General features: G+C 40.1%; 1 protein-coding gene across 4 annotated transcripts in view; it reads right to left on the bottom strand.

Annotated features, from left to right (window-relative positions):
- Nucleotides 1-21560, bottom strand: part of NOD1 (nucleotide binding oligomerization domain containing 1) — an 88300-nt gene that overhangs the window by 41454 nt on the left and 25286 nt on the right. For all 4 annotated transcript variants that reach the window (XR_014066898.1, XR_014066899.1, XM_081534826.1 and 1 more), the window contains exon 2: nucleotides 442-537. The gene's annotated coding sequence lies outside the window, so the exon portion shown is untranslated. The remainder of the gene's footprint in view (nucleotides 1-441; nucleotides 538-21560) is intronic.

The following is a 21560-nucleotide window of genomic DNA, read 5'->3' as shown; positions in this document are numbered from 1 at the left end:
CTCATGGTTCTCACATTTTTTCCCCACAACTAGTCTCCTGCTCTTTGACACATTTTTTTTTTCTTACATTTTTGCATTTTATCATCTTTTACCTTCAAGTTGTGAAATGCAAGCCTTCCAGAGATTCTCAACAGGACCCCACACAATACCCTTCCCTTTTATAACCTGACTGAGCAAAACACAGTACATTCTAACATTCTAAACAACATGCTAAACAAGAAAGGCAAGAGATTCTTATCAAAAGGAATTTGAAGGAATAAAAATGAGTGATTAGCTACTATTCCACTAAAAGTATGCTGATTGATTAGACTCTAATTCAGCTTTTTCTACTGTTGTCAATTCTATGACTCACTTAAGGATTCAAAGCTTTAGAAAATTAGTTCCCTTAAGGATACCAGTTGATGATGTTAAAAGTATATTTAAACTAGTGGTTAGTAATACCTTTTAAGTTTCTGGCATGTGTTCTTTGAAGTAAGTGAGAATACTGTAAAACAACATTCTATCCTTAAATCTTCAACTTCAATTTCTTTCCGGAATCTGCAAAGTCAAAAAAAAAAAAAGAGAGAAAGAAATGTTTCTTTGAAAACACTCTTGTGCTGCATGGTGAACAAATAAATGAATGAATGAATGAATCAAATTGGAGAAAGTAATTTTTAATATAGAACTGTAGGCTCTCAGAGTACTCTTCATTACCTTCTTCCTTTAGGACACTGTTTTTCAAGTCTTAGTCATTCAGGCACAACAGTCACATTTTTTGGCTATAATTGAGTCTCAAAAGCAAAGTTATGTGCTTAACTTTTTCCTTTAAATTGACTTTATTTTACAACTCTAACAGACTAATTTTAAAGGAAATTTTTTTTTCTTTATAAATTTATTTATTTTAGTTGGGGGCTAATTACTTTACAATATTGTAATAGTTTTTGCCATACATTGACATGAATCAGCCATGGGTTTACATGTGTTCCCCTTCCTGGGCCCCCCACCCACCTCCCTCCCCATCCCATCCCTCTGGGTCATCCCATTGCCCCGGCCCTGAGCCCTTGTCTCATGCATCGAACATAGAATGGTGTTCTGTTTCACATATGATAATATACATGTTTCAATGCTATTCTCCCAGAACGTCCCACCCTCACCTTCTCCCTCAGAGTCCATAAAATTGTTCCATGCATCTGTGTCTCTTATTCTGTCTCGCATATAGGAAATTTTATATTACCATTATAACCAAAACACTCACTTGCAATAAATAAAAAAGTAACACAAAAATAAATTCACTAAAGGATAAAACCGTGCTATGGAATTCCAGCTTAATAATGTTGCCCAGAAAGGCTCTTGGTCTGAGCCCTGTTTTCTCTTAGAAGCATTTGAGAGGTGTTAAAGACACAGTAGCATAAGAATGGCATTTTCTCTTTGAGATCATGGTAAATCAGCGAGCTGGAAAGGGAACTGCCTTGTCACTTGGTGAATCAGGGTTTTTTCACACCATGATGCTGGGAAAGATTGAAGGCAGGAGAAGGGGACGACAGAGGATGACATAGCTGGATGGCATCAACCGACTCAATGGACAGGAGTTTGAGTAAACTCTGGGAGCTGGCGATGGACAGGGAGGCCTGGCGTGCTGCAGTCCATGGGGTCGCAAAGAGTCAGACATGACTGAGCAACTGAACTGAACTCAATTCTTATCAGGGCTTGGAATGGGTGTTACACAAGGGCCTTCATTTCTCCGCTCCCAATCCTCATACATCTTCACTGTGGGTCTCATTTCACTCCTGGCTTCTAACTCTTCCAAGCCTGTGATTCCCACAAAACCACTGACGTGCCATCCCAGCCCTTCCCCAGAGTATCGCCCATAGTCATCACCTACGTTTTACTGCCTAAGGCAGAAACTAAGGAAAACCTGATTTATGGCCACCTAAGCAAAGCAACAAATTACACGTGAGCCAGCTGGCAAGGAGACTAGTTTGAAATTTAATCAGATTTGCAAAGATCTGTCAACTCAGCAGGAACTTAACAAGGTGTGGATGGTGAAAGAGGAAACAAAGAAAGCCGATCTGCCCTGTTAAATAGAATCCAAGGGTAGACCAAATCTAAACCATGAAACACTCCAGAGAAATGCAATTGATGGACATTTGGTTACCAGAAATACTGATGCCAGAAAAGATTATGAACCGGCTTTTCAGATTAGAGTTTCTCAGAAAGTCAGTGAGATGGGGGTTAAAGAAGTAAGGTCACTATAAATCCTATAAACTCAGAGACAAAGTAACTACAGGACCTAGTGGTTTAGACTGAATTCCTTTCAACAATTACACTCAATTTTCATGCTTAAAAAGATCAGAAAATAAGCCACAAAAATGGTTTTGGTAGTATGGTGAGGCAAGAACTCTCATACCAGGAATGTAAATTGATGGAAACCTTCTGGAAACACATTTGAAATACATATCAAGAGCCTGTGATAAGTTTCAGTTTAGTAACTTCTCATTCTACATCTCAGCCTTCTGAAAAGGTTCAGCGGGCCTGACAGTTTTGTGGGTTTTCTTTTTAAACACAAGGGGCTTCCACTGCCAGTTCTGATAGCATAGCTTGCTGTTCCCACAAAGGCCAACTACAGGTGAGTGGATGAGCAGATTGGGGTGCTACATGTACTAGTGCACTATTGAAAAATAAGTATGAATGAAACATTAATATGACATGAATGAGTATCAAAGGTGTTATACTGAGAGAAACAAGATTCAAAAGAGTATGGAGTGTATGATTCCATTCATATCATTCTAGAAATCTGAACTAGAAATCAGAGCAGTGGTTTCCTGGGTAGGGGGAATAGGAGTAAGCGAGAAATTAAATGCAAAGAGGAATAAGAGAAATTCCTGGGGTGATAGAAGTGTTCTTTATTTTGCAGTGCCACAAATTCATGTATATCTCACCGATAGTTGTCAATCTTTTTGCCTTTTCATACTGTTCATGGGGTTCTCAAGGCAAGAATACTGAAGTGGTTTGCTATTCCCTTCTCCAGCAGACCATGTTCTGTCGGGCCCTGACCAGCAGGGACATGCCCTTCAGCTGCTCCACGGAGCTAGAGGGCATGCCTGGTGCTCTGGTTGTCCCATTGCCAGTCCTCGTTGAGGGTGAAAACCATCACTGGCCATCGGGTGGCAGTCAGTGTGCCACCTGGGGGCTAGAGAAGTAAAATGGATGAGAACGGGTGAATTTAATTCAGATGACCATTATATCTACTACTGTGGGCAACAATCCCTTAGAAGAAATGGAGTAGCTCTCATAGTCAACAGAAGAGTCTTAAATGCAGTACTTGGATGCAATCTCAAAAATGACAGAATGATCTCGGTTCATTTCCAAGGCAAACCTTTTGGTATCACAGTAATCCAAGTCTATGCCCCAACCACTGATGCCAAGAAGCTAAAGTTGGATGGTTCTATGAAGATCTACAAGACCTTTTAGAATTAACACCAAAAGAAGATGTCCTTTCATCATAGGAGACTGGAATGCAAAAGTAGGAAGTCAAGAGATACCTGGAGTAACAGCCAAGTTTGGCCTTGGAGTACAAAATGAACAGGGCAAAGGCTAACAGAGTTGTGCCAAGAGAACACACTGGTCATAGCAAACACCTTCTTCTGACAACACAAGAGATGACTCTACACATGGACATCACCAGATGGTCAACACCGGAATCAGGTTGATTACATTCTTTGAAGCTGAAGATGGAGAAACTCTATACATTCAGCAAAAACAAGTCCAGGAGCTGACTGTGGCTCAGATCATCAGCTTCTTATTGCAAAATTCAAGCTGAAATTAAATAAAGTTGGGCAAACCATCAGACCATTCAGGTATGACCTAAATCAAATTCCTTATGATTATAAAGTGGAGGTGACAAACAGATTCAAGAGACTACATCTGGTAGACAGAGTGCCTGAAAAAACATGGATAGAGGTTTGTAACACTGTACAGGAGGTGGTGACTGAAACCATCCCTAAGAAAAAGAAATGCAAGAAGGCAAAAGTGGTCGTCTGAGGAGCCCGTACAAATAGCTGAGAAAAGAAGAGAAGCAAAAGGCAAAGGAGAAAAGGAAAGATATACCCAAATGAATGCAGAGTTCCAGAAAACAGCAAGGAGAGACAGGAAAGCCTTAAGTGAACAATGCAAAGAAATAGACAAAAACAATAGAATGGGAAAGACTAGAAATCTCTTCAAGAAAATGGGAGATACCAAGGGAACATTTCATGCAAAGATGGGCACAATAAAGGACAGAAATGGCAACAACAGAAGGAGAAGATGTTAAGAAGCGGCAAGAATACACAGTTCAGTTCAGTCACTTGGTCGTGTCTGACTCTAGCCAGGCCTCCCTGTCCATCAACACCTCCCGGAGTTTACCCAAACTCATGTCCATTGAGTTGGTGATGCCATCCAGCCATCTCATCCTCTGTCATCCCCTTCTCCTCCTGCCCTCAATCTTTCCCAGTATCAGGGTCTTTTCAAATGAGTCGGTTCTTCACATCAAGTGGCCAAAGTATTGTAGTTTCAGCTTCAACATCAGTCCTTCCAATGAACAACCAGGACTGATCTCCTTTAGGATGGACTGGTTGGATCTCCTTGAAGTCCAAGGGACTCTCAACAGTCTTTTCCAACATCACAGTGCAAAAGCATCAATTCTTCGGTGCTCAGCTTTCTTCACCGTCCGACTCTCACATCCATACATGACTACTGGAAAAACCATAGCCTTGACTAGATGGACCTTTGTTGACAAAGTAATGTCTCTGCTTTTTAATATGCTGTCTAGGTTGGTCATAACTTTCCTTCCAAGGAGTAAGCATCTTTTAATTTCATGGCTGCAAATCACCATCTGCAGTGATTTTGGAGCCCAAAAAAATAAAGTCAACCACGGTTTCCATTGTTTCCCCACCTATTTGCCATGAAGTGAATACATTCTATTTGTCAGAATACACAGAAGAACTGAGAAAAAAAAAAGTCTTAATGTCCCAGATACCCATGATGGTGTGGTCAGTCACTTATAGCCAGACATCCTGGAATGTGAAGTCCAGTGGGCCTTAGGAAGTATTACTACAAACAAAGCTAGTGGAGGTGATGGCATTCCAGTTGAGCTATTTCAAATCCTAAAAGATGATGCTGTGAAAGTGCTGCAACTCAATATGTCATCAAATTTGGAAAACTCAGCAGTGGCCACAGGATTGGAAAAGGTCGGTTTTCATTCCAATCCCAAAGAAAGGCAATGCCAAAGAATTATGCAGAAACTATAGCACAATTACATTCATTTCACATGCTGGTAAGATTAGGCTCAAAATCCTTCAAGCTAGGCTTATGCAGTACAAGAACTGAGAACTTCCAGATGTACAAGCTGGATTTATAAAGGCAGGGGAACTACAGATCAAATTGCCAACATCCACTGAATCATAGAAAAAGCAAAGGAATTCCCCCCAAAAAATCTACTTCTGCTTCATTGACTACATTAAAGCCTTTGACTGTGTGGGTCACAACAAACTGTGGAAAATTCTTTGATAGATGGGAATACCAGATCACCTTATCTGCCTCCTGAGAAATCTGCATGCAGGTAAAGAAGCAAGTTAGAACTGGACATGAAACAACAAATTGGTTCAAAATTGGGAAAGGTGTACGTCAAGGGTGTATATTGTCACCCTGCTTATTTAATGCATATGCAGAGTACACCATGCAAAATGCTGGGCTGAATGAGGCTCAAGCTACAATCAAGATTGCCAGGAGAAATATCAATAACCTTAGATATAAAGATGACACCACCCTAATGGCAGAAAGTGAAGAGGAACTCTAGAGCCTCTTGATGAAGGTGAAAAAGGAGAGTGAAAAAGCTGCCTTAAAACTCAACATTCAAAAAACTAAGATCATGGCATCTGGTTCCATCACTTCATGGCAAATAGATTGGGAAAAATAATGGAAACAGTGACAGATTTTATTTTCTTGGGGTCCAAAATCACTGTGGATAGTCACTGCAGCGGCGAAATTAAAAGATGCTTGCTCTTTGGAAGAAAAGCTATGACAAATCTAGACAGAGTATTAAAAAGCCAAGACATCACTTTGCCTACAAAGGTTCATATAGTCAAAACTATGGTGTTTTCAGTAGTCATATATGGATGTGAGAGTTGGACCATAAAGAAGGCTGAGCACCGAATAATTGATGCTTTTGAACTGTGGTGTAAGAGAAGACTCTTGAGAGTCCCTTGGACTGCAAGATCAAACCAGTCAATCCTAAAGGAAATCAGTCCTGAATGTTCATTTGAAGGACTGATGCTGAAGCTGAAACTCTAATACTTTGACTACCTGATGGGAAGAAATGACTCATTGGAAAAGACCCTGATACTGGGAAAAATTGAAGGCAGGAGGAGAAGGGGATGACAGAGGATGAGATGGTTGGATGGCAACACTGACTCGATGGACTTGAGTTTGAGTAAACTCTGGGCGATAGTGAAGGACAAGGGAGCCTGTGGTGCTGCAGTCCATGGGGTTGCAAAAAGTCAGACATGACTTAGCAAATGAACAACAGCACATATATATGAATGTATGTATCACTATGCATAGATATATATTTATATGCATACATCACATATGTGTTGGAGTAGAAAATGGCAACCCACTCCAGTGGGAAGGTTTGAAAATTCCATGGACAGAAGAGCCTGGCAGGATACAGTCCATGGGACTGCAAAGAGTCAGACATGACTGAGCAGGCACACACATCACATGTGTATGCATATGTAACATGTGTGTATGTATATTATGTACGCACACATATATACACATATACCATTAATATCATTAGTGTTAGTCGCTTAGTCATGTCCAACTCTTTGTGACCCCATGGGCTGTAGCCCGTCAGGCCCCTGTGTCCATGGATTTCTCTAGGCAAGAATACTGGAGTGGGTTGCCGTTCCCTTCTCCAGGGGATAGTCCCAACACAGGGATTATATATACACATATGGTTTGTCAGAAGTCTACCTGTATACTTAAAATCTGTGAATGTTACTTATGAAATAATACTTCACTGAAGTTTATTTTCTTTAAAGTCAAAATATATTTCCAGATAAATAAAAACTGAAAGATCGTGTGGCCAGTGTAGCTGCACTAAAAGAAGTACTGAATAGCTTTTTTTAGGTAGAAGAAAAATGATTTTAAACTCATACAAAATTAGAGCAACAGAAAATTTTAATACAAGGTTAAATATCAATGTGTATTGACTGAACAAAACAATACTATCTTGTGGGGTTTAAAATATATGTAGAATTAACATTTAAACAAGGGAAACACTGCAAGAGGGCAGAATGGGAAAGACCCTGAATTTACCTCCTCTTACAGGCACACCAAAATCACAACTATGTGTGGAACAACCATTGTTGAAAATGACTAGAACCTACCAGAGGATTTCTACAACTAGAGATATAAAAATGGAAGCACAGAGAGGCAGGCAGGAGGGGCAGAGTTGCCATATAGTCAAGTCCCACATCCCCCTGTGGGCGATCCACCAAAAGGAGAATAATTAGGACTGCATGGTTCTCCCAAAGAGGTGAGAGATCCAAACCCCATGTCAGGCTCCCCAACCTGGGAGTCCTACACAGGAAGATGAGCCCCCAGAACATCTGGCTTTGAAGGCCTGCTGCTGTTGCTAAGTCACTTCAGTCGTGTCCGACTCTGTGCAACCCCATAGACAGCGGCCCACCAGGCTCCGCCATCCCTGGGATTCTCCAGGCAAGAATACTGGAGTGGGTTGCCATTTCCTTCTCCAATGCATGAAAGTGAAAAGTGAAAGTGAAGTTGCCCAGTTGGCCAGTGGGGCTTATTTTTGAGAGTCCCATAGGGCTGGGAGAAATAGAGACCTCACTTTTAAAGGGCACATACAAAATCTCACGTGCTCTAGAACCCAAGGCAGAAGCAGTAACCTGATAGGTGCCTGGGTCAAACCTACCTGCTATTCCTAGAGAGTCTCCCAGAGTGGCAGAAGGCAATTATAGCTCGCCCTGGGAACACCAACACTGGCAACAGCCATTTTGGGGGGCTCTTGTACCCCATGGACACTGATGCTGGCAAGTGTCATTCTGGAATCCTCCCTTTAGCTTATCAGCCCCAGGCCCCAGCCGCACATGGGGCTACAGGCACTGAGTGGTCTGCAGGGACTAGTGCCGGCACAGCTCAGGCCAAGCAACTAACTGGGCATGGACACAGCCCCACCTACCAACAGAGAGGCTGCTCTAACACCCTTAGATCCACAGCTATCTCTGGACACAGCCCTGCCCAGCAGAGGGCCCGGAATCCAGCTCCATGCACCAGTACATAAGCAGTAGAACCAAGACCATCAGGGCCCTCCAGCCAGAGACCCTGGGACCCAGCTCTACCCAGAGCAGTCTGGAACCAGCCCCAGAATCCCCAAGGCACCAGCCCCGCTCACCAGTGAGCCTGCTCTAGCCTCTCATCCAGCTCCACCCACCAGGAGGCAGACACGAGTCACAAGAAAACTACAGTCCTGCCATCTCCAGACCTGGCCCACTCACTAGCTGTCCAGATCCTGCCCTGGGCCAGTTGGGCCCAGGACCTTCCCATTAACAGGCCAATACAAGATTCAAGACACCCCAGGCCCTGCAGTCAATTGTGTCAGGAACTGGCCCCACCCACCAGTGATCTGACACCTGCTCTGGGACCCTTCGACCCTGAAACCACGGCGCAGCTCTATTCACTAGTGGATGAGCAATGGCCCCTGAGGTCTCCTGAATCCTGACTCCACCCATCAGGACCCCAGCACAAGTATAGACCCCTGGGGGTTCTGCAGGCAACTGCCTCATGAACCAGTCCCACCAATGAGTGGCTAGCAGCCTCTGCACAATGCACGAACTGGCAGCCAAAGAAACCAGGGGTCTACCAAGCTCACTAGACTATTCACATAGTCAGTGCACCACAACAGAAAGACCCATGCATCCCTCATGGGGGAACCCCTAGAGCATATAACTCTGGTGGTGAAAGGGGAAGTATCCTGGGACACATAGGATGCCTATGAAAAGCATCTTCTTCAAGGTTGGGAAATGTAAACAACCCATCTGCTACATAAAAATTAAAAAAAGCAACTTAGACAAAATGAGGCAACATAAGAACATGTTGCAAATTAAGAAACAAGATAAAACCCCAGAAGAAGAACTAAGTAGACACAGACAATCTACCTGAGAAAGAGTTCAACGTAGTGATCATAAAGATGATCAAAGAACTTGGAAGAATCGATGCACAGAACAAGAATTTAGGAGTTTTTAACACACAGAAAATATAAAAAATAACCAAAATAGCATGAAGAATGCAATAACTAAAATGAAATATACACTAGAAGAACCACAACAGACCAAGTGATACAGAGGCCTGGATCAATGAGCCAGAAGATAGTAGCAAAAAGCACTGATGCTTAACATAAAAAAGAAAAAAGAATGAAGACCTCTGGGAAAACACACTAATATTTGCATTACAGGGGGTCCCAGAAGGAGAAGAAAGAGAAAATAAGGCTGAAAACAGCATTGAAGGCATACGGACTGAGAACCTTCCTAACTTGGGAAAGGAAACAGACATCCAGGTCCAGGAAGTGCAAAGAATCCCCAACAGAATCAACCCAAAGGAAACACACCAACACACCTTATATTAAAATGGCAAAACATTGACGATGAAGAGAGAATATTAAGAGCAGCAATGGAAAAGCAACACATTATGTATATGGGAACTCCCATAAGGCTATCAGCTGACTTTTTAGCAGAAACTCTGCAGGTCAGAAGGGAATGGCATAACATATTTAAAATGATGAGAGGGAAAAACCTACAACCAAGAATACTCTACCCAGAAAGTAATCAGGACAATCCCTGTGCTGCTGGAAGGAAGCTGTGAGAGACGAACGTTTCTTGCACCATGGGAAGATCCCTCCCTGGTGGGAGAGCTACAGGGAGAGAAAGGGAGCTTTAGAGCCTTGGAGGAGAGTGCTGCAGCCAGTGTGCAGCAGCTGGAGCAGAGGGAGAACTGCACAGATGATCAGGGCCTCTGCCCTGTGTTCCCCAGTTTGAGACATGCATCTACTGGGGAGGGTGGGAGCTGGGTGCTGGCACTTGGGCTTCGGAGATCAGAACCAGGGAGAGGATTGGGGTAGGCTGTGTGGAAACAGCCTGGGCTGGGGATGGGGCTGGAATCCCAGAGGAAGCCTGGGCCACCTTAAAAGCCAGTTGCCACGGTCTGGAAAGTGTGCAGTGGGAGGGGAGGGACCTGAATTGTAGCCTTTTTTCCTGTGCATGAGCTCACAGACGACAAGACAGTGCCTGCCCAGGCTCTAGGAGCAGTCATGAGCTATCACCACTCCAGGAGTGGTCAGGAACCACCGTTGCCACCTGCCCAGACACCAGTCATGGTTGCAAGCTGCTACCATCCACCTTCACAGATTCCAGGAGTGGTCAAGAATAGCCGCTGCTCCCATCACATTCTCTGGAGGCACACCTGAGCCACCACTGCTGCCAAGAACCCCAAAACAAAGCACCAGACACCACATCTGCATACCCTCTATCAAGGGGATAACAACACACACACACTACGAAAATAGACAACAGGCACCCATACTAAAATTCAACCCTCGCACCAAATATATTAAACCCACACAAGTTACACAGGGATGTCTCCACATAGAAATAGCCCTCCCAGACCACAGTAGATAATTGTTTCTCCTAAACTCACAGAGTAAGAGAAATATAAGCAAAATGAAGAAGCAAAGGAATCCAGGTAGAAAACTAAGAGCATTCCCCTGAAAGGACAAACAATCAAGCAGACCTCTTCAGTCTAATAGACACTGATTTCAAAAAAGAGATAATGAAAGTATGAAGGAATTAAGAAAGGCTATCAACAAAAATGCAGAGTACTGTAACAAGGAACTAGTAACTATAAAGAGGAACCAAGAAAAATTACATAAATCAACAGCAGGGAATCCCCTGGTGGTCCAGTGGTTAGGGTTTGCTGGGGCCTGGTTCAATTCCTGGTTGGGGAACTGAGATCCCACAAGCCACATATTGTGATCAAAAAAGAATAAGGGAAACTCACGTGCAGAGATGAAAGCTGCATAAAGGCAATGAATAGCACAATGAATAATGCATAAAAATAAGTAAGTGACCTGGAAAATAGAATAATGGAAATCACCCGATCAGAACAGCAGACAGAAAGCCAAATGAAAAAAAAAAACAAAAAAATCTATATAAGAGACTATGGGATAACATAAAGCATGCCAATCTATGCACGATAGGGATTCCAGAAGGGAAAGAAAGAGAAAAGGGGGTCAAAAATGTATTTGAAAAATTATCGTTGAAAACTTCCCAGTCCTAGAGAAGGAAACAGATATCCAGGTACAGAAAGCACAAAGGGTCCACAACAAGATAAACAGACTTACACCAAGACATAATAAAAAGGGACAAAGTTAAAGAGAGGATTCTAAAGACAGCAAAAGAAAAACAAAGTTAATTACAAGAGAATCCCCAATAAGGCTAACAGATGATTTTTCTACAGAAGCATTGCAGGCCAGAAAGGAGTGGCAAAGTACATTCAAAGTTCTAAAGGGGAAAAATCTGCAACCTAGGATACTCTACCCAGCAAGATTATCATTTAGAATATAAGGAAAGATAACGAGTTTCTCAAACAAGCAAAAACTAAAAGAGTACAGCAATACTAAACCTATCCTAAAGGAAACATTGAAAGATATTCTCTAAATAGAAAAGAAGAATCTATAATAGAAAAGAAAAAATCACAAATGGAAAATAAATCACTTAAACCAGATTAATACATTTTCTGTGAAAGTGATGATAACCACAATGAACAGCAAAAGGATGAACATGAAGATGTAAAAGAGACCTCAAAATCATAAAATGTGGGGGCAGAAAGTCAGAAAATGTAGATTTCCCCACCCCCCAAGAATGTGTTTGAGCCTATGTGACTACCAATCTAAGGCAAGTAGATATAGGAAGTGGTTAACACATTTAAAAACAGGTTAATCACATATCAAAAACACCCAATAGATTCACAAAAACCAAAAAGAAGAGAACATAAATATAATACAAGAGAAGATCAAACTACAAAAGGATAAACAAAAACAGAAAGGGACAAAGAAGAAATATAAAATCAATGGGAAAATAAGGTTTAAAATGGAAATAAATACATATCTATCAATAATTACCTTAAATGTCAGTGGACTAAATGTTCCAATCAAAAGACATTTAGAGTGGCAGACTGGAAATAAGAGAAAAACAAGAGTCTGCAATATGTTGCCTACAAGAGGTCCATTTTAGGGCAAAGGACACACATAGACTGAAACTGAAGGGGTGGAAAAAGATAATTTGTAAAAAAGAAAATGACAACAAAGTAGGGATTGCAATATTCATGAGACAAAATAGACCCTAAAACAAAGACTATAAAGAAAGATAAAGGACATTATAAAATGATAAAAAGATAAAGAAGATAATTTTGTACTCATCAACATATATGCACCTAATATAGGAGCACCCAAATACATAAAACCATACTAAAACATAAAGTGAGAAATTGACAGGAATATAGTAATAACAGGAGGCTCACGTCGATGGACAGATCTTCCAGACAGATAATCAATAAGGCAACAGAGATCCTAAATGATACAATAGAACAAGTAGACCTAATTGACATTTTTAGGACATTACATTCAAAAAATAGAATACACGTTCTTTTCAAGTGCACACAGAACATTCTCTAGGACTAACCACATAGAAGGGCCTGAAACAAGCCTCAAAAAATTTATGAGTACAGAAATTATTTCAAACATCTTTTCTGACCACAATGAAACTAAAAACTAACCACAGAAAAAGAAATGAATGAAGACTAAACAACATGGTACTAAAAAAAAAAAAAAATCGAGTCAACAATGAAAACAAAATGGTAACTAAAATATACCTTGAGACAAATGACAATGAAAACACAACCATACAAAATCTATGGGATGCAGCATAAGTAGTTCTTAGAGGGAAGTTCATAGTGACACAGGCCTTTCTCAAAAAAGAAGAAAAATCTCAAATAATCCACCTAAGTTACCACATAAGAGATTTAGGAAAAGAAGAACAAAACCTAAAGTCAGCAGAAAGAAGCAAATAATAATAAGATCAGAGAGGAAATAAAATAGAGATTAAAAAAACCAACAGCTGGTTCTTTGAAAGGATAAACAAAATTGACAAACTTCTGGCAAAGCTTACCAAGGAGAAAAGAGAGAGAACTGAAAGAAACAAATTAAGAAATAAAAAAGAGACATAATAACTGATACCACATGCTGGGAAAACTGGTCAACCACTTGTAAAAGAATGAAACTAGAACACTTCCTAACACCGTACACAAAAATAAACTCAAAATGGATTAAAGATCTAAACGTAAGACCAGAAACTATAAAACTCCTAGAGGAAAACATAGGCAAAACACTCTCTGACATAAATCACAGCAGGATCCTCCATGACCCACCTCCCAGAATATTGGAAATAAAAGCAAAAATAAACAAATGGGACCTAATTAAAATTAAAAGCTTTTGCACAACAAAGGAAACTATAAGCAAGGTGAAAAGACAGCCTTCAGAATGGGAGAAAATAATAGCAAATGAAGCAACAGACAAACAATTAATCTCAAAAATATACAAGCAACTTCTGCAGCTGAATTCCAGAAAAATAAACGACCCAATCAAAAAATGGGCCAAAGAACTAAACAGACATTTCTCCAAAGAAGACATACAGATGGCTAACAAACACATGAAAAGATGCTCAACATCACTCATTATTAGAGAAATGCAAATCAAAACCTCAATGAGGTATCATTTCACACCAGTCAGAATGGCTGCTATCCAAAAGTCTACAAGCAATAAATGCTGGAGAGGGTGTGGAGAAAAGGGAACCCTCTTACACTGTTGGTGGGAATGCAAACTAGTACAGCCACTATGGAGAACAGTGTGGAGATTCCTTAAAAAACTGGGAATAGAACTGCCATATGACCCAGCAATCCCACTGCTGGGCATATACACCGAGGAAACCAGAATTGAAAGAGACGCGTGTACCCCAATGTTCATCGCAGCACTGTTTACAATAGCCAGGACATGGAAGCAACCAAGATGTCCAACAGCAGACGAATGGATAAGGAAGCTGTGGTACATATACACAATGGAATATTACTCAGCCATTAAAAAAAATACATTTGAATCGGTTCTACTGAGATGGATGAAACTGGAGCCCATTATACAGAGTGAAGTAAGCCAGAAAGAAAAACAACAATACAGTATACTAATGCATATATATGGAATTTGAAAGATGGTAACGATAACCCTATATGCGAGCCAGAATAAGAGACACTGATGCATGGAACAATTTTATGGACTCTGAGGGAGAAGGTGAGGGTGGGACGTTCTGGGGGAATAGCATTGAAACATGTATATTATCGTATGTGAAACAGAACACCATTCCATGTTCGATGCATGAGACAAGGGCTCAGGGCCGGGGCAATGGGATGACCCAGAGGGATGGGATGGGGAGGGAGGTGGGTGGGGGGTCCAGGAAAGGGAACACATGTAAACCCATGGCTGATTCATGTCAATGTATGGCAAAAACTATTACAATATTGTAAAGTAATTAGCCCCCAAATAAAATAAATAAATTTATTAAAAAAAAAAAAATAACTGATACCACAGAAATACAAAAAACCATAAAGGAATACTATGAGCAATTATATCCCAACAAATTTGACAACTTAGAAGAAATGGACAAGTTTCTAGAAACATGCAGCCCACTAAAACTGAATCGAGAAGAAATAGATAATTTGAAGAAACCAATTACTAGAAGTAAAAAAGAATCTGTAATTTAAAAATTCCCTATGAAGTCCAGGACCAGATGGCTTCACAGATGAATTCTACCAAACATAAGAAGAACTTGTACCAATCTTTCTCAAACTCTTCCAAAAACCTAAAGAGGAGGGAACACTCCTAAGGGCATTCAATGAAGCCACGATCACTCTGATACCAAAACCAGACAAAGAACCCAGAAAAACAGAAAATTACAGGCCAATATCTTTGAAGAATACAGATGCAAAAATTTTCAGTAAAATATTGGGAAACAAAATCCAACAATACATAAAAAGGATCATACTCCATGACAAGTGGGATTCATTCCAGGTTCACAAGGATAGTTCAATATATGCAAATCAATCAATATGATACACCACAGAAACAAACAAAAAAAAGACAAAAAACAGATGCTCATCTCAATAGATGCTGAAAAAGCATTTGATGAAATCCACCATCCATTCATGATAAAAAATCTTATCAAAGTGGGTATTAGTTCCGTTCAGTCGCTCAGTCGTGTCCGACTCTTTGCAACCCCATGGACTGCACCACGCCAGGCCTCCCTGGCCATCACCAACTCCCGGAGCTTGCTCAAACTCATGTCCATTGAGTTGGTGATGCCATCCAACCATCTCATCCTCTGTCGTCCCCAAAGTGGGTATAAGAGAACCTATCTCAAGCTAGCAAAAGTTATTTATGACAAGCCCACAGCCAATATAACACTCAATGATGAAGAGCTGAAAACTTTCCTGCTAAAATCTGGAACAAAACAGTTCAGTTCAGTCACTCAGTCGTGTCCAACACCAACACCCAGAGTTTACTGAAATTCATGTCTATTGAGTCGGTGATGCCATACAACCATCTCATCCTCTGTTCTCCCCTTCTCCTTCTGCCCTCAATCTTTCCCAGCATCAGGGTCTTTTCAAATGAGTAAGCTCTTTGCATCAGGTGGCCAAAGGATTGGAGTTTCAGCTTCAACATCAGTCCTTCCAATGAACACCCAGGACTGATCTCCTTTAGGATGGACTGGTTGGATCTCCTTGCAGTCCAAGGGACTCTCAAGAGTCTTCTCCAACACCACAGTTCAAAAGCATCAATTCTGCGGTGCTCAGCTTTCTTTAGAGTCCAACTCTCACATCCATACATGACTAATGGAAAAACCATAGCCTTGCCTAGATGAATCTTTGTTGACAAAGTAATGTCTCTGATTTTTAATATGCTGTCTAGGTTGGTCATAACTTTCCTTCCAAGGAGTGTCTTTTAATTTCATGGCTGTAGTCACCATCTGCAGTGATTTGGAGCCCCCCCCCCCCGAAAAAATAAAGTCTGTTTTCACTGTTTCCCCATCTATTTGCCATGAAGTGATGGGACCAAATGCCATGATGTTAGTTTTTTGAATGTTGAGCTTTAAGCTAACTTTTTCACTCTCCTCTTGCACTTTCATCAAGAGGCTCTTTAGTTCTTCTTCACTTTCTGCCATAAGGATGGTGTCATCTGCATATTTCTGAGGTCACTGATATTTCTCCCGGCAATCTTGATTCCAGCTCGTGCTTCTTCCAGCCCAGCGTTTCTCATTATGTACTCTGCATATAAGCTAAATAAGCAGGGTGACAATATACAGCCTTGACATACTCCTTTTCCTATTTGGAACCAGTCTGTTGTTCCATGTCCAGTTCTAACTGTTGCTTCCTGATCTGCACATAGGTTTCTCAAGAGGCAGGTCAGGTGGTCTGGTATTCCCATCTCTTGAAGAATTTTCCACAGTTTATTGTGATCCACACAGTCAAAGGCTTTGGCATAGTCAATAAAGCAGAAATAGATGTTTTTCTGGAACTCTCTCGCTTTTTCAATGATTCAGCAGATGTTGGCAATTTGATCTCTGGTTCCTCTGTCTTTCCTAAAACCAGCTTGAACATATGGAAGTTCATGGTTCACATATTGCTGAAGCCTGGCTTGGAGAATTTTGAGCATTACTTTCCTAGCGTGTGAGATGAGTGCAATTTTGTGGTAGTTTGAGCATTCTTACCTTTTCCAGTCCTGTGGCCACTGCAGAGTCTTCCAAATTTGCTGACATATTGAGTGCAGCACTTTCACAGCATCATCTTTTAGGATTTGAAATAGATCAACTGGAATTCCATCACCTCCACTAGCTTTGTTCATAGTGATGCTTCCTAAGGCCCACTTGACTTCACATTCCACGATGTCTGGCTCTAGGTGAGTGATCACACCATCGTGATTATCTGGGTCGTGAAGATCTTTTTTTGTACAATTCTTCTGTGTATTCTTGCCACCTGTTCTTAATATCTTCTGTTTCTGTTAAGTTCATACCATTTCTGTCCTTTATCTAGCCCATCCTTGCATGAAATGTTCCCTTGGTATATCTGATTTTCTTGAAGAGATCTCTAGTCTTTCCCGTTCTGTTGTTTTTCTCTATTTCTTTGCACTGATCACTGAGGAAGGCTTTCTTATCTCTCCTTGCTATTCTTTGGAACTCCACATTCAAATGGGTATAACTTTTCTTTTCGCTTCTCTTCTTTTCACAGCTATTTGTAAGGCCTCCTCAGACAGTCATTTTGCTTTTTTGCATTTCTTTTTCTTGGGGATGTTCTTGATCCCTGTCTCCTATACAATGTCACAAACTTCTGTCTATAGTTCATCAGGCGCTCTATCAGATCTAGTCCCTTAAATCTATTTCTCACTTCCACTGTATAATCATAAAGGATTTGATTTAGGTCATACCTGAATGGTCTAGTGGTTTTCCCCACTTTCTTCAATTTAAGTCTGAATTTGGCAATAAGGAGTTCATGATCTGAGCCACAGTCAGCTCCCAGTCTTGTTTTTGCTGACTGTATAGAGCTTCTCCATCTTTGGCTGCAAAGAATATAATCAATCTGATTTTGGTGTTAGCCATCTGGTGACGTCCATTGATGCCTATTATCACCTCTTCTATTCAACATAGTATTGGAAGACCTAGCCACAGCAATCACACAAGAAAAAGAAATAAAAGGTATCCAAACTGGAAGGGAAGAGATAAAATCATCATTATCTGTAAATGATATGATACTATATATAGAAAACTTGAGAGACTCCACAGAAAAACCATTACAACTGATAAATTTAGCAAAGTGTCAAGATAACAAGATTAACATATAGAAATCAGTTGCATTTCTTTACACCAACAATGAAATATCAGAAAGACAATGTAAAAAAAAAGTATCTTTAAAACTGAAACCCCCAAAATAAAATATTTAGGAATAAACCTAACCAAGAAGGTGGAAGACTTACATGCTGAGAACCATAAAACATTAATAAAGGAAATTCAAGATGATTCAAAGAAAAGACATCCCATGTTCTTGGAAGAATATTGTTAAAATGGCCATACCACCCAAAGCAATCTACAGATTTAATGTGAGCCATATCAAATTACCCACAACATTTTCCACAGAACTAGAATAATCCTTAAAATTTATATGGAACCATAAAAGACCCAGAATTGCCAGAGCAATTGTAAGGAAAAAGAAAAAAAGCAGGAAGCATAACCATCCCAGATTTAAGACAATACTACAAAGCTATAGTAATCAAAACAGCATGGTATTAGCACAAAAACAGACATATGGATCAATGGAACAGAATCGAAAGCCAGAAATAAACCTGAACACCCACAGTCAATTAATCTTCAACAAAGGAGGCAAGACTATACAATGGGGAAAAGACAGTCTCTTCAGGAAGTGGTGTTGGGAAAGTTAGCAGCTGCTTGTAAATTAATGAAGATACAACACACCCTCTCACCATACACAAAAAGAAACACAAAATGGCTTAAACACTTAAACATAAGACATGATACCATAAAACTCCTAGCAGAGAACACAGGCAAAACATTCTCTGATACAGATCATACCAATGTTTTCTTAGATCAGTCTCCAAAGGAATAGAAATAAAAACAAAAAGGAACAAATGGGACCTAATCAAACTTACAAGCTTTTGCACAGCAAAGGAAACCATAAACAAAATGAAAAGACAGTATACAGAATGGGAGAAAATACTTGCAAATGATGGGACAGACAAGGGTTTAGTTTTCAAAATATACAAATAGCTTATACAACTCAACAACAAAAGCAAACAACCCAATTGAAAAATGTGCAGAAGACCTAAATAGATGTTTCTCTGAAGAAGAAATATAGATGGTCAAGACACATGAAAAGATGCTCAACATTGCTAATTATTAAGAGAAATGCAAATCAAAACTACAATGAGGTACCACCTCACACCAGTCAGAATGGCCATCATTAAAAAGTCTACAAAAAACAGAACAATGGATAGAGTATGGAGAAAAGGGAACCCTCCTATACTGTTGGCGGGAAGGTAAGTTGGTGCAGCCACTGTGGAGAACAATATGGAGGCTCCTCAGAAAACTAAAAATAGAATTACCATATGATCCAGCAATCCCACTCCTAGGCATATAACCAAACAATGCTATATAATTCAAAAAGATACATACACCCCTATGTTCATACCAGCACTACTCACAAAAGCCAAAACATGGAAACAACCTAAATGTCCATCAACAGATAGATGGATAAAGAAAATGTGATATGTATATACAATGGAACACTAGTCAGCCATAAAAAAGAGTGAAATAATGCCATTTGCAGCAACATGGATGCAACTAGAGATTATCATACAAAGTAAGTCAGACAGACAAATATTATATGATATTACTTATATGTGGAATCTAAAATATGACTCAAATGAATCTATGAAACACAAAAGAATCATGGACACAGAGAACAGACTGGGGGCTGCCAAGGAGAGGGAGTAGGGTAAGGATGGATTGAGAATTTGGAATCAGCAGAGGTAAGCTTTTATATATAGAATGGATAAACAACAAGGCCCTACTGTATAGCGTAGACAACTATGTTTGATATCCTATGATAAGCCATAATGGAAAATATAAAAAAGAATGCATATATATGTATAAATAAATCACTTTGCTATACAATAGTAATCAATACAATATTGTAAATCAATTATGTTTCATTTTTTTTTAAAAGGAAAAATACTGATGTCATTCTTCATGGAACTAGAACATATACTTCTGAAATTTGTATGGAAAAACAAAATACCCTGAATAGCGAAAACAACCTTGAAAAAGGACAGAACTGAACGAATCCCACTCCCTGACTTCAGACAACAAGGCTACAGTAATCAAAATTAATCAAAAGAGCATGGTACTGGCACACAAATATATAAATCAATGGAACAGAATAGAGAGCCTAGAAATAAACCCATACACTTACAGTCAATTATTTTATGACAAAGGAGGCAAGAATACACAATGGATAAAAGACAAGTCTCTTCAATAACTGGTTCTGGGAAAACTGGACAGCTACACACAAAAGAATGAAATTTAGAACATTCTCTAACACCATATGGGACTTTCCAGGTGGCTCTGTGATAAGGAATTCACCTGCCATGTAGGAGGCCACAGGAGATGCAGGTTCCATCCCTGGGTCAGGAAGATCCCCTGGAGGAGAAAATGACACTCCAACATTCTTGCCAGGGTAATCCCATGGACAGAGGAGCTTGGCAGGCTACAGTCCATGGGGTTGCAAAGAGTCAGACACAACTGAGTGACTGAGCACACACACACTATCACCATATAGAAACATAAATTTTAAATGAAGTAAAGATCTAAATGTAAGACCAGAAACCATACAACTCCTAGGAGAAAACACAGATGGAATACTCTTTGACATAAATCATAGCAATATTTTTTTTGGATCTGTCTCCTAAAGCAAAGGAAATAAAAGCAGAAATAAACAAATGGGACACACTTAAAACTTAAGAGCTTTTGCACAGCAAAGGAAACCATCAACAAAACAAAAAGACAATCTACTGAATTGGGGGAAAACATTTACAAATAATAATAGGCTGGCCAAAAAGTTCATTTGGGTTCTATAAGATGTTATAGAAAAATCTGAACAGACTTCTTGGCCAACCCAATCTAACTCATAAGGTGTTAATATACAAAATGTACAATAGCTCATGCAACTCTACATCAAAAACCAAACAAATCAGACTTCTCTGGCAGTCCAGTGGTTAAGGCCCTGTGCTTCCATTGCAGGGGATACAGGTTCTACCCCTGGTTGGGGAACTAAGATCCCAAAAGCTGCAAGGCATGGCCAAAATAACAAACAAAAAACCCCCAAACAATCCATATTTAAAATGAGCAGAAGAGTTGAATAGACATTTTTTCCAAAGAAGACATGGATGGCCCACAGGCATATGAAAAGATGCTCAATATCATTAATCAGAGAAATGTATATTAAAACCACAAAGAGATATCACCTCCTACCTGGCAGAATGGTTATCATCACACAGAACACAAATAACAAATGTTGGCAAGGATGTGGTGAAAGAGAACCCTTGTAAAAGCTATACCTTGAAGAAAATGACAGGATTTAATTCACCCAAGTAAGAAATGATACACTAGATACAAACGAATCAAAAGATGGGCAAACAGTGGAAACAATGAGAAAGTTTATTTTGGGGGGCTCCAAAATCACTGCAGATGGTGACTACAGCCATAAAATTAAAAGATGCTTACTCCTTGGAAGGAAGGTTACAACCAACCTAGACAGCATATTAAAAAGCAGAGACATTACTTTGTCAACAAAGGCCC

This window comes from Giraffa tippelskirchi, chromosome 10 (genome assembly GCF_054371585.1).
Source record: "Giraffa tippelskirchi isolate mGirTip1 chromosome 10, T2T-mGirTip1v1.2.pri, whole genome shotgun sequence".
Taxonomy (NCBI): Eukaryota; Metazoa; Chordata; class Mammalia; order Artiodactyla; family Giraffidae; genus Giraffa; species Giraffa tippelskirchi.
Note: the sequence above shows the minus strand (reverse complement) of the source record. Positions and strands in the feature narration are given on the sequence as shown.